The 11,086-nt window shown below is 40.0% G+C and overlaps 1 protein-coding gene and 1 pseudogene across 1 annotated transcript in view; one reads left to right on the top strand and one right to left on the bottom strand.

Moving 5' to 3' along the window:
* Positions 1-11,086, top strand: part of DHRS12 (dehydrogenase/reductase (SDR family) member 12) — a 109,750-nt gene that overhangs the window by 29,991 nt on the left and 68,673 nt on the right. The window lies entirely within an intron of this gene.
* Positions 4,717-8,346, bottom strand: LOC102815440 (annotated as a pseudogene).

The following is an 11,086-nucleotide window of genomic DNA, read 5'->3' as shown; positions in this document are numbered from 1 at the left end:
ATTCCATCAATTCCTGGTGCCTTGTTCTTTGCCAATTCCTTCAATGCACCTTGGACTTCCTCCTTCAGTATCATTGGCTCTTGATCATATGCTACCTCTTAAAACAGTTGAACTTCAACCATTTCCTTTTGGTACAGTGACTCTGTTATTCCTTCCATCTTTTGACGCTTTCTGCATCATTCAATAATTTGCCCAGAGAATCCTTTAATATCACAAGTCAAGGCTTGAATTTTTTCTTCAGTTCCCGCAGCTTAAGAAATGCTGAGCGTGTTCTTCCTTTTTGGTTTTCTGACTCCAGATCTTTACTATTTTGTTGTAATATTTGACTTTATCTTCTCGAGCTGACCTTTGAAATACATATCATATTGAAAATACATTAAAATGTACTAAAAATCATGAGAGAAATAGAATAGAAGATTATTTTTATAACCTCAATAATGCATAGTAATTTAGTAAGCTGATAATCATAGCAATGATTTTCAGGAAACTGATGACAGTTTTGGAACAACTACTTAGGTCAAATTCAAATCCACACCTAAAATGCTTGTCCACGTTCAAGTTTCCTTCCCTTGGAAGGATGTTTTCAATATTTAGTCTACTGGAGTATTCCACAAATTTATTTAACAAATATATGTATTTTTTTTTCTTGGTTTATAACTTTTTAACTTTCAGGCAAAATGCTTTAGTGAATGATTCCCATTTTAGAAAATCGTTGAGGATATTCATATTAATATACATTTTCAATTTCAAAAACGAGCATTATTTCTGGTACCTCTCAACTGGGATGTGTTGTAGGTGGGCACATAAGAAAATCGCCAGTATATCTTCTGGTTAAATAATTAAAACAAGAAAATCCACAAAGGAGACTCTTCTGTATGAACACATGGAACATTCCCATTGAGAGGTCCTTATATAGAAATAGATGGGAATCATGTTTTGATAATAATAATGCAAATGAAAATTATAAAATATTTTCTGTGAAACACTGGATTCTTGTGCAGATGTGATAATCATGCTATGCTATTTTCTAAATCTGAAAGTTCAATGTTTCTAGCTTGTACAAGAACCCAGTAATTTCTGTTTTATTCTCGATAGGGCTCTAACATGCTGCAGACATTGCTGACAATAAATTATTTATTTTCTATTATGTACCTATTCATTTCTCAGGGGACAGTGTGAAAGGGAAAGGCTCTCTGTCCTCTCTCCCTTCCCAATAAAACGATGGACCTGCCACGTGGAAGGCTGGGAGCCAGGAAAAGAAGTATTTTAAAAATATACTGCAAGCAGTAAAGCTCCACAAACCAGGTCATGTAGTTGTATTTCCCTTTTGTTATACCTGAGCTATTAATAGAAGCTTCATTTAAACATTCCAGTCTTGTATCAGTTATAGGAGATAAAACAGTGTCATATCATGATTATTTTTGTTATTAAGTATTGTTGAGTTGGTCCTGACTCATAGCAACACTGTATAAGGTTTCCAAGAAGTGGTTGGTGAGTTTGAACTTTGCAGTTCAAGTGCTTATCCTACAGCACTGCACCAAGATTCCACATGATTATTGTTGTTGTTGTTATTGTTAAGTGCTGTTGAGTCAGTCCCGACCCATAGCAACCCTGTATAGGGTATCCAAGGAGCAGCTGGTGAGCTTGAACTGCTGACCTTGCCATTCAAATCAATTTGACAGTCCAGCACATTAACCCACAGCACCACACCAGAATAACACATCATGATTAGTTTTGGTAAAAGGGGAACAACTTCTCTAAGAGAAAACTGGGGGAGATAAGAATCAAAATTTAGAGATCGACAGCCCTATTTCAGTGGAGAATCTTTGCTGTCCGTGGTAAGATTCCAGGTTTTATTTTGTTATTCTGCTATTTTCCCGATGAATAGTTCTTTGACCACATGCCTAAGAATCACTTGAGATTAAAAATGAAGATGTGGGACCCAACCCAAATACAATGAATCAGAATGTGTGTGGGAGGTGGCAGGAAGAGGCCTTTCTGAAACGCTTCCCAAGTGTCTATTAGACTAGATAACTATTGCAAACCACTGTTTCATATAACACACTAGTTCTCAAAGTGTGGTTCTGGGGACCCTTGGGGGTGTGGTCCCTGAGACACTTCCAGGGGTTTTATAAGGTCCAAATTGTTTTCATAATCATACCAAGAAGTTATCTGCTGTTCTCATCTGCTTGTAAGTGTATAATGTCATTTTTCGTAGCTTTGTGATGTGTGATGTTGCAGCAGAATGAATGTAGACGCAGATAATGAGAATCCATCTGTCTTCTTTAAGCCAGACATTAGAGGCATTAACAGAAGTACAAAATAATGCCACTTTCTCACTAATTCTTTTCTGTGTTTTATAAGACAGCTATTTCCCCCCCATTAAATGTGGCTTCTGTTAATGTGGAATATGCTTATTGTTATTGAATGGATAAATATTTTTAAACTGTTTCAATTTCTAATAGAATAGTGATAGACAACCCACATAAACGAAAGCGCTTGAGTCCAGCACATTGGAGAACTGCCACTTGACAGCATACACACATTACAGGCAGTAGGCACGGCCATACCATGCCCTGCCACCCTGAATATATACTTCATTTGAAATCTGACTCAATCGTCCATTAACAAAAAAGCTTCCTAAACTTATCATTATTAAGCAACGAAATTTAATCTGACAGTGAAGTATCAAGAGTCCTGGTGTGGCGCTGTGGACTAATGCATCAGACCGCAAAGTTGTTTGAACTGCAAGGTTTGTGGGTCAAGCTCACCAGCTGCTCCTTGGAAACCCTAGACAGAGTCGCTATGGATTGGAACCAACTCCACGACACTTAACAACAACAACAACCAGTTTTAGTTAAGTCTAAGATACAAACCATGGCTTCCTTTGTTGCATCAGAATGGAATAATAATCCTTTAATGTGTACACAAGTTGGCTCTGATGTATGAAAAAAAAAAAACACACTTTATGTGATACAGTTGAAAAAATATGTGACAACACAGATACTGATACTAAGTAAGTTTTGGGCAAATGAATGGCTAATCGCAAATGTCAGCTAAAAACAAAACTAATTTTCAAAAGAAAAAAAGAATTAGAGATTGGGCTGGTGTTCATGGAGAGAAAAGAACTTTAAAAAATTACAGTTTTAGAAAATGTGAATATGGACTGGAAAGTAATACTATATAAAATTATAAAAATTTATTATTAAATGAAAATGTATGTTAGGTATGGTTGTCAGATTAATACTTGAGTTTATCTTGCCATTGTTTTTGTTGTTAAGTGCTGTCGAGTTGATTCCAACCCATAGCATTCCTGTACAGGGCTTCTGAAGAGCAGCTGCGAGGTTGACTTTGTAGCTCAAAGCAACATTGCAGTCCAGTGCATTAACCCACAGCACCTGAGAATGAAAATTGAAACCATTTTAAGGTTAAAACTCAGTTGTGTTGAAAATGGTGCCTTCCAATATTTTCATTGCAACTGTTATAAAATAACTAGCCTTAAATGTTTTTGATTTTTTAAATTAATTGCCCTCTCTTTAATCAGAGACAGATAACATTTTAGCAAATCACTGCCAATTGGAAAGGTAATGGATACTGCTTTGGATGAACGGTGCTGTGAACGTATTTGCTAATTTATATCATATTAAGATTCAAGGTGATATAACGGTTATAATATAAGGAGGCTTCAAAATCCATTATCTTTTAATTCCATTCTTTCACGAACTTTCTAAAGCCCCCTTGGACACCTTATATTGATCAAAATAAGCATTTCTCTCAGAGCAATCTTTTGCAAGAAGCACAATGAATATAGCTTCTCACCATATTTTACTTCACTAACTTAAAACATTTACTGATGAAGATCAAAGAGCACAGCCTTTGGTATGGATTACATCTCAAGGTAAAGAAAACAAAAATCCTCAACACTGGACCAATAAACAACATTCTTATCAATAGAGAAAAGATTGAAGTTGTCAAGGGCTTCATTCTTCTTGGATCAACTATCAACACTCACGGAAGCAGCAGTCAAGAGATCAAACGACGTATTGCATTAGGCAAATCTGCTGCACAAGACCTTTTTAAAGTGTTGAAGAGCAAAGACATCAGCTTGAGGACTAAGGTGAGCCTGACCCAAGCCATGGTATTTTCAATAAACTCATATGCATGCAAAAGCTGGACAGTGAATAAGAAAGACCATAGAAGAATTGATGCTTTCAAGTTATGGTGATGGAGGAGAATATTGAAAGTGCCATGTGCATCTAAAAGAACCAATAGATCCGTTTTGGAAGAAGTGCAGCCAGAGTGCTCCTTAGAGGCCAAGATGGGCAAACTTCGTCTCTCATACTTCAGACATATTGTCAGGAGGGACCAGTCACTGGAGAAGGATATCATGTTTGGTAAAGTGGAGGGTCAGAGAAAAAGAGGAAGACCCCCAACGAGATGGCAGCATCAATGGACTGAAGCTTGGCAAGAGTAGTGAGGTTGGCCCAGGATTGGGCAGTGTTTCGTTCTGCTGTGCATAAGGTCTGCTGTGCATAAGGTCGCTACTGACTCGATGGCGCCTAACAACAACAACTTATTTTTTAAATCTTCTCAGAGTTAAAGGGTAGTTAAACCAAAAGTCCAGTGGATTTGACTATTCCTCTACTCCATTTTGCACATCAACTTAACAACCGTTGTTGCTACACAAATTTCCACTTAGTTTATCAATAGCCAATGCTATGAAAGTCCTCTAAATGGCTCAGTCATATTGTAGAGTCTCTGAATGATGACGGCATTCTGCCACTCTGTTTCTACCAGAGAGTGTTTCATCTAGCAATTTGAGGACTGGAAGCACTGTTGCCATAGAAACGGGAGGATTTCTTTGCTATCCTTTGTATTTTTCAATGAACTCTTTGATGTGGCTTACCCTATGAGAAATGTTACGTTTCTGAGCAATCCTTTTCCCATTGGCTAACCAGATCTGTATGCTAGTGATGGGTTCCAAATTGTTTAATGAGACAGTAGACAAATTGCTTTTTTTCTACACTTTAGTACTCTTAGCTTTGGAAACTATTTTTGGTGTGGCAATCCTCAATCCCTGAGCCTGTCCTGAGAAGAACAGGCTTCGCTGACATACATACTTCATTTTTCTTATCTTCAACTTCAACACCCACCACCTCTTTATCAAAATTCCTGTGTGATTCTAAAGTAATCCCCCTTTTTGATGGAATTCAGAAACTGCTGACTTGTATCATCAGAATAACTTCTGAATTCGTCACCAACTGTGAATCCATTTTTCCATAATTGTGTGTTTGTAGCTACCTGTTTCTTCTTTTCAGTGGGTGACAAGCATTTGGCACTACCTTCTGAGTTTCCTCAAATAGGCTATCAACAAAATGTTCTCAATTCTTTTGTTGATTGTCACTCACAGGTGGGCTCTGAGATCCTGATGCAAAAACTCATTCTTCTTTTACACTGTCAAGATTATCTGCTTCTCTCTTTCTCTGTTGCCTTACTTGGTCTTTCCATGCTCCTCAGTGTTTCAGTTATTAATGGATGAGTGCAACTGCTTTTCCTAATTTGGGGAGGTGCCCTAGTTTCAGGAAAATGAAGGTCCTGAAAGCTTTGCTCCATTCACATAATTATGGTCAACTCTACTTTGAGGAGGCAGTTCTCCCCAGTTGTATTTTGAGTGCTTTCCAACCTGAGGGGTTCATCTTCTGGCACTATATCTGACAATTTCTTATCTGCTATTCATAATGTTTTCATCTTCTGGCACTCTATTTGACAGTATTCTGATGCTAAACGGAACGGTTTTCAGTGGTTGACCATTCAGAAGGGGTCCTCCCCTCCTGTTCCTCGTCTGTCTTTGTCTAGAAACTCAGCTGAAACCTGTCTACCACGGGCGATCCTGCAGGTACTTAAAATACCTGTGAAACAGCTTCCACTATCACATCAACATGCACGCCACCAGTATAACAAACTGACCGATGAGTGGACATGGTGAAGTACCGTGGAGTTGGTTCTGACTCATAGTGACCCTGTACAGGGTTTCCAAGGCTGTAAATCTTTACAGGAGCAGAAAGCCTCATCTTTCTCCCGCGGAACAGCTGGTAGTTTCAAACTGCTGACCTTGAGTGGTGGTATCATATTATTAATTAAAGTCTGGTTTTTATTCAGAGTTCCTTCATTTTCCCCGAATTCCCCTTCTCTGTTCCAGGACACCACATTAGAAGTCAGGTCTCCTTAGACTCCTCTTAGGTGCAATAATTCCTCAGGCTCTTCTGGTTTTTTATGATCTTGACAATTTTGAGGAGTTTGGTCAGGTATTTTATTTTATTTTTAACTTTTTGTGAATTGAGGGAAGGTTTACAGAGCAGATCATCAGTTTTACATTTAAAAAATCATATGCTTTGCTTCATTACAATGATTGCAATCTCCTCCATGTACCAACAGTTAACAGTATTTACCTCTGTTCACTTTATCTACTGCATTCCTCCCTGTGTCTCCCACTCAGGTATTTCATTTTATAAAATGTCCCTCAATTGGTGTGTGTCTGATGTCTTAGGAGTAGACTGGAGCTGTGGGTTTTCAGGGGGAAAAGTCCCAAAGAAACACAGTGCTGGGGCAACTTTAAACCCTACCCCAGCCCCTGGCGCAACTGGCAGGTGTTGTAGAAATGCCTTGTGGGGGATTGACGCCATCAACATGAAAACATCAAGGCGAAAGCAGTGCCTTCTACTGGCAGGCTCTCCAGGTCAAGGTGGGTTTCCAGCTTCTTGGGAACTCTTGGCTTAGCTTCTAGCGTTCCACATTAAGATGAACTACACCCTTGGTACTGCACAGTGGTTTCTTTTCTGAGAGTGCCTCCATGCACTGTTTCCTGTTTGCTCAGCAGACTCACTCTGCCATGAGTGGGACTATTCCCTTGATGTTACCTCATGACTCCCGGGACACAAAGCGATTGGAGGGCAGACAGAATTCCAACTGAGTTCTGTTCAGCTTTAGGAAACACATTGATAGCCACATTATAGGGTTTTCTTGACTGTGATCTTTATGAAATTAGATTGTGTTCCATGGAAGCCAGAAAGCAGAGTTGGTACAAGGGGGGCAAAGTGGCTTGCACATCCTTTCCAGCATAAAGAGCAGTACATGGGAATTTTGGCACACATGCACCCGTTCCTAGTTCTTTCCTCCTCTGGCTACAGTGACTGCTGACCTCTCCTTCTGGGTGTTCTCTGGCTTTCTATTTTCTCCAGTAGGTCCATGAGTGGCCCTAACGGTTTGTGCTCGGCTACAAACCTAAAGGTTGGTAGAACCCACCCAGCAGCTCCATGGAAGACCACCCTGGCAATGTGCCAAGAAAACCTCATGGAGCATTTCTACTCCATACTGACTCCAGGGGGTCTCCAGGTGTGAGACTATGGCACCGGGCTTATTTCCTCTATATGGGAGATAGACGGCGTCCTCGCTGTTTTCGGGGGCTTCACTGGTTTATGTGTCTAGGATAGTGACTCTCTTTTCCTTCTTGTTTCCACTTGTATTTCTGAGACACCTTAGATGCTTCCCGACAGCTCAGGCAGGCTGTGTAATACTAGAAGCTGAATTGATTTTTCCGTTTTTGTTTTTTTAAAGCCTAGATTTTGTATAAGTACTATGTAGCAGTGTTGAGTGGGAGAGTTTCAGGGTGGTTTCAGAGAAAGTCCTAGAATCAAAGGATTAGGTGTCTAGACTGGGTTTGCAGTCTTAGCACAGGCGCATGGCTGAGCCAGGTATGAGTCAGCAGCCGAGTGTCTGCCCTGGCTGGGTGAAGGCCCTCACAGACTCTTTTGAAGAGCGTAATCCCTAACAGACAATACTTTCCGTATTTTTTGCCAGTAGAGGAATATTAACTTGTGCCAGACTTGAGCTGAATATGGCATTCAGGCTGACTGCAGATGTTTTGACTCACAAAAATGTGAGTGTGCTTCTGTTTTCTCATTCTTCGAGCCTTTCTTTCAGGGTGAGAAAATAATAGGTTTTAAGATCAGTATGAAAAAGTTCTGACAACAGCCATGGGCCCTGTGGCTCCATTAATGAGGTCTTTGCCCGAGACAGAAGGAGCCCTGGTGGCAAAGTGGGTTAAGTGTTTGAATGCTAACTGCACAGTCAACAGTTCAAAACTACTAGTCGCTTTTCAGCTGGATGCTTAGAATACAATTTGGATTCATGTGCTGAGTGTGTTGTTATTATTGTTAGGTAACATTAAGTTGGTTCCAACTCATAGTGACCCTATGTACAAAAGAACGAAGCACTGCCTGATGCTGTACCATCCTCACAACTGTTGCTATGTGTGCGTCCGTTCTTGCAGCCATGGTGACAAAGCATTTTGCGAGGCTCTTCCTCTCTTTTCAATGAACAGATACTTACCAAATGTAATACCCTCCAGAGACTGGTTCCCCCCCACTTTTTTTTTTTTTTTTTGAAACTTTTTATTGTGAATTGAGTGAAAGGTTTACAGAGTAGATCATCAGCTTCAGATTCAACACATCATACACTTTGTCTCATCTCAGTGATTGCAATCCCCTCCATGTAACAACAGTTATCCCACTTCCTCCTTGTGGTTCTTACTTCCATCCCACTTTCCTTCCCACCCCTTGTGAACTCTGTCCTTAGGAAAATGTCCTTTTGATCTTGAGAGATTAACCATTCCATGGTGAGCATTGTCCCCTCTGTATACCTTGGGCCACAGGGATGGATTCTGCTCCAGACCTGGAGGGTGGCCAAAAGCCAGTCTCTTTCTAACCAGTAATCCAGGTCTTTTTTTTTTTTTTTTTTAATAGTTTTGAGTTTAGTTCCACATTCTTTCCCACTCTATCTAAAACCTTCTTACATAATCCCTTTCAGAGCAATTGGTAGAGGTAGCTGGGCACTATCTAGTTCTTCGAGTCTCAGAGTAATGGAGATTGATAGTCACATGTTCCTTTGGACTAATTGATTCCAACCATCTTCAGTTTTTATCACTCTCTTTCTCCCGTACATGGAGAAACCAATAGTTGCACTTTAGATGTCCACTCATGAACTTTTAAACACCAAAGTAGGATATTGAACACTGTCTTTGTGGACTGTGCTATGTCAATTGATCATGCTGTCCCCTGAGACTTTGGTGTTTGCCTCAAGGTGTTTGATAATGTCTATGGAGTCCTGGTGTGGTGCTGTGGGTTACTGAGCTGGACTGCAAGGTCGGCAGTTCAAGCTCACCAGCCACTTCTCAGAAACCCTACACACAGTCATTATGAGTCAGAATCAACTTGATGGCACTTAACAACAACAACAATGAAGTTTTCAGTGTGGCACTATAGGATAAGCACAGGATCACAAGGTCAGTTTTAACCATAAAGTTGGCAATTCAAACTCACCTGCCACTCCTTGGAAACCCTATATTGGATTGCAATGAGTCAGAACTGACTCCATGGCACTTAACAACAGCAACATGTTCCACTACATTCGTAGGTGTGTTCGCAGCAAAAGTAAATACCCATGGGGTTGGCCTCTCTTAAGAACCTATCCAAGGTAAATAAGATGAAGACTCACCATCTTGCTACTAAGAAGCATTCTGGCTGTATTTCTTCTGAGACAAATATGGTCATTCTTCAGGCAGCCATGGTATATTCAATAATCTTCAGCAACACCATAATGCAAGTGTGTCAGTTCCTCAGTCTTCTTTATTCATTGTCCAGCTTTCCCATGAGGCGATTGAAAATGCCATGACTTAGGTCAGGCATACTTAGTCCTCAAAGCGACATCTTTGCTTTTGAGCACTTTAAAGAGGTCTTTTGCTGCAGATTTGTCTAATACATTATGTCACTTGATTTCTTGACTGCTAGGATTATTGATTGTGGATCCAAATAAACTAAAATCATTGACAACTTCAATATTTTCATTGTTTCTCATGGTGTTGCATATTGGTCCAGATCTGAGGATTTTTGTTTCCTTTATGTTGAGTTGCAATACATACTGAAGGCAATTGTCCTTGATCTTCATCAGTAAGTGTTTCAAGTCCCCTTCCCTTTCAGGAAGCAAAGTTGTGTATCTGCATATTGCAGATTGTTAAGGAGTCTTCCTCCAATCCTGGTGATGGCATGTTCTTCCTATGTCTACTTTTCAGGTTATCACTTACCATACCAATGGAATAAGTCTGTGAAAGGATACAACCCTGATGTACACCTTTCCTGATTTTAAACTTGGTGTGGTACTATAGGATGATGCACTGGACCACAAGGTTGGTTTGAACCAAAGGTTAGTGGCTCAAACTTACCAGCAGTTCCTCAGAAACCTGATACAGGGCCACTATGAGTCAGCACCAACTCAAGAGCACTTAACAAGAACAAAATGGTTGAACATTGACAAATTCTTTTTGGTACAGTGATTCTGTGTCTTCCTTGCATCTTCTTTTTTGGTTAGGACTAGGGTTAGGAGTAAGGATTGGATTAGGGCTAGGAGTAAACTTGGTCTAGTTTTTAGGGTTACAGTTTAGTTTATTTTTATTTTAATTTTCTTGAAATCTACTTGATTTCCTTTTCATGTAGAAGTTCTGTAAATACATGATTTCCTCTTTTTGCTTTATGTTTTGTTGTTGTTGTTACAACTGTGTCTGTAGTTCTTTGTGTGCAGTCTTGTAGGTCTGTCTTACTTTGCATACATCTGTATCTATGTTGAGTCTAGGTGATATTGCCATTAAGTTAGACTCAAGTTGTTGTCTACTGTTGTTCGTTCTCTCTCCAAAGATCTCTTTAGTATTTTTGTGAATTATGTGATAGTTTATATGGGAGAACATTAGTTTTCCATTCATTCAATCGTATATTGTCTCTCATTGCCATGGTTACAATCTCCTCCATGCAATCCTTCCCCTGTACCCCCCAGGTCTTCAGCACACAGTTGCTTTCCCTCTCTGGATCTAAAATCTCCAGCTGCTCCATCACTCCACGTCATCATCTCTGGCTCCATTTGAGGCATCACTGCTTCTCTGGGTAGGGTCCCGTTCTCTGCTCTTCTCCCTTGATGGTCCTAGGGACCTCTACTCCTAGACTGAAAAGTTAATCACTCCCCTCTTTGCTATAAAACGTCT

The sequence above is a fragment of the Chrysochloris asiatica genome, unplaced genomic scaffold (genome assembly GCF_000296735.1).
Source record: "Chrysochloris asiatica unplaced genomic scaffold, ChrAsi1.0 scaffold00432, whole genome shotgun sequence".
Lineage (NCBI taxonomy): Eukaryota > Metazoa > Chordata > Mammalia > Afrosoricida > Chrysochloridae > Chrysochloris > Chrysochloris asiatica.
The sequence above is the reverse complement of the archived record's forward strand: the minus strand, read 5'-3'. Positions and strand labels throughout refer to the sequence as shown.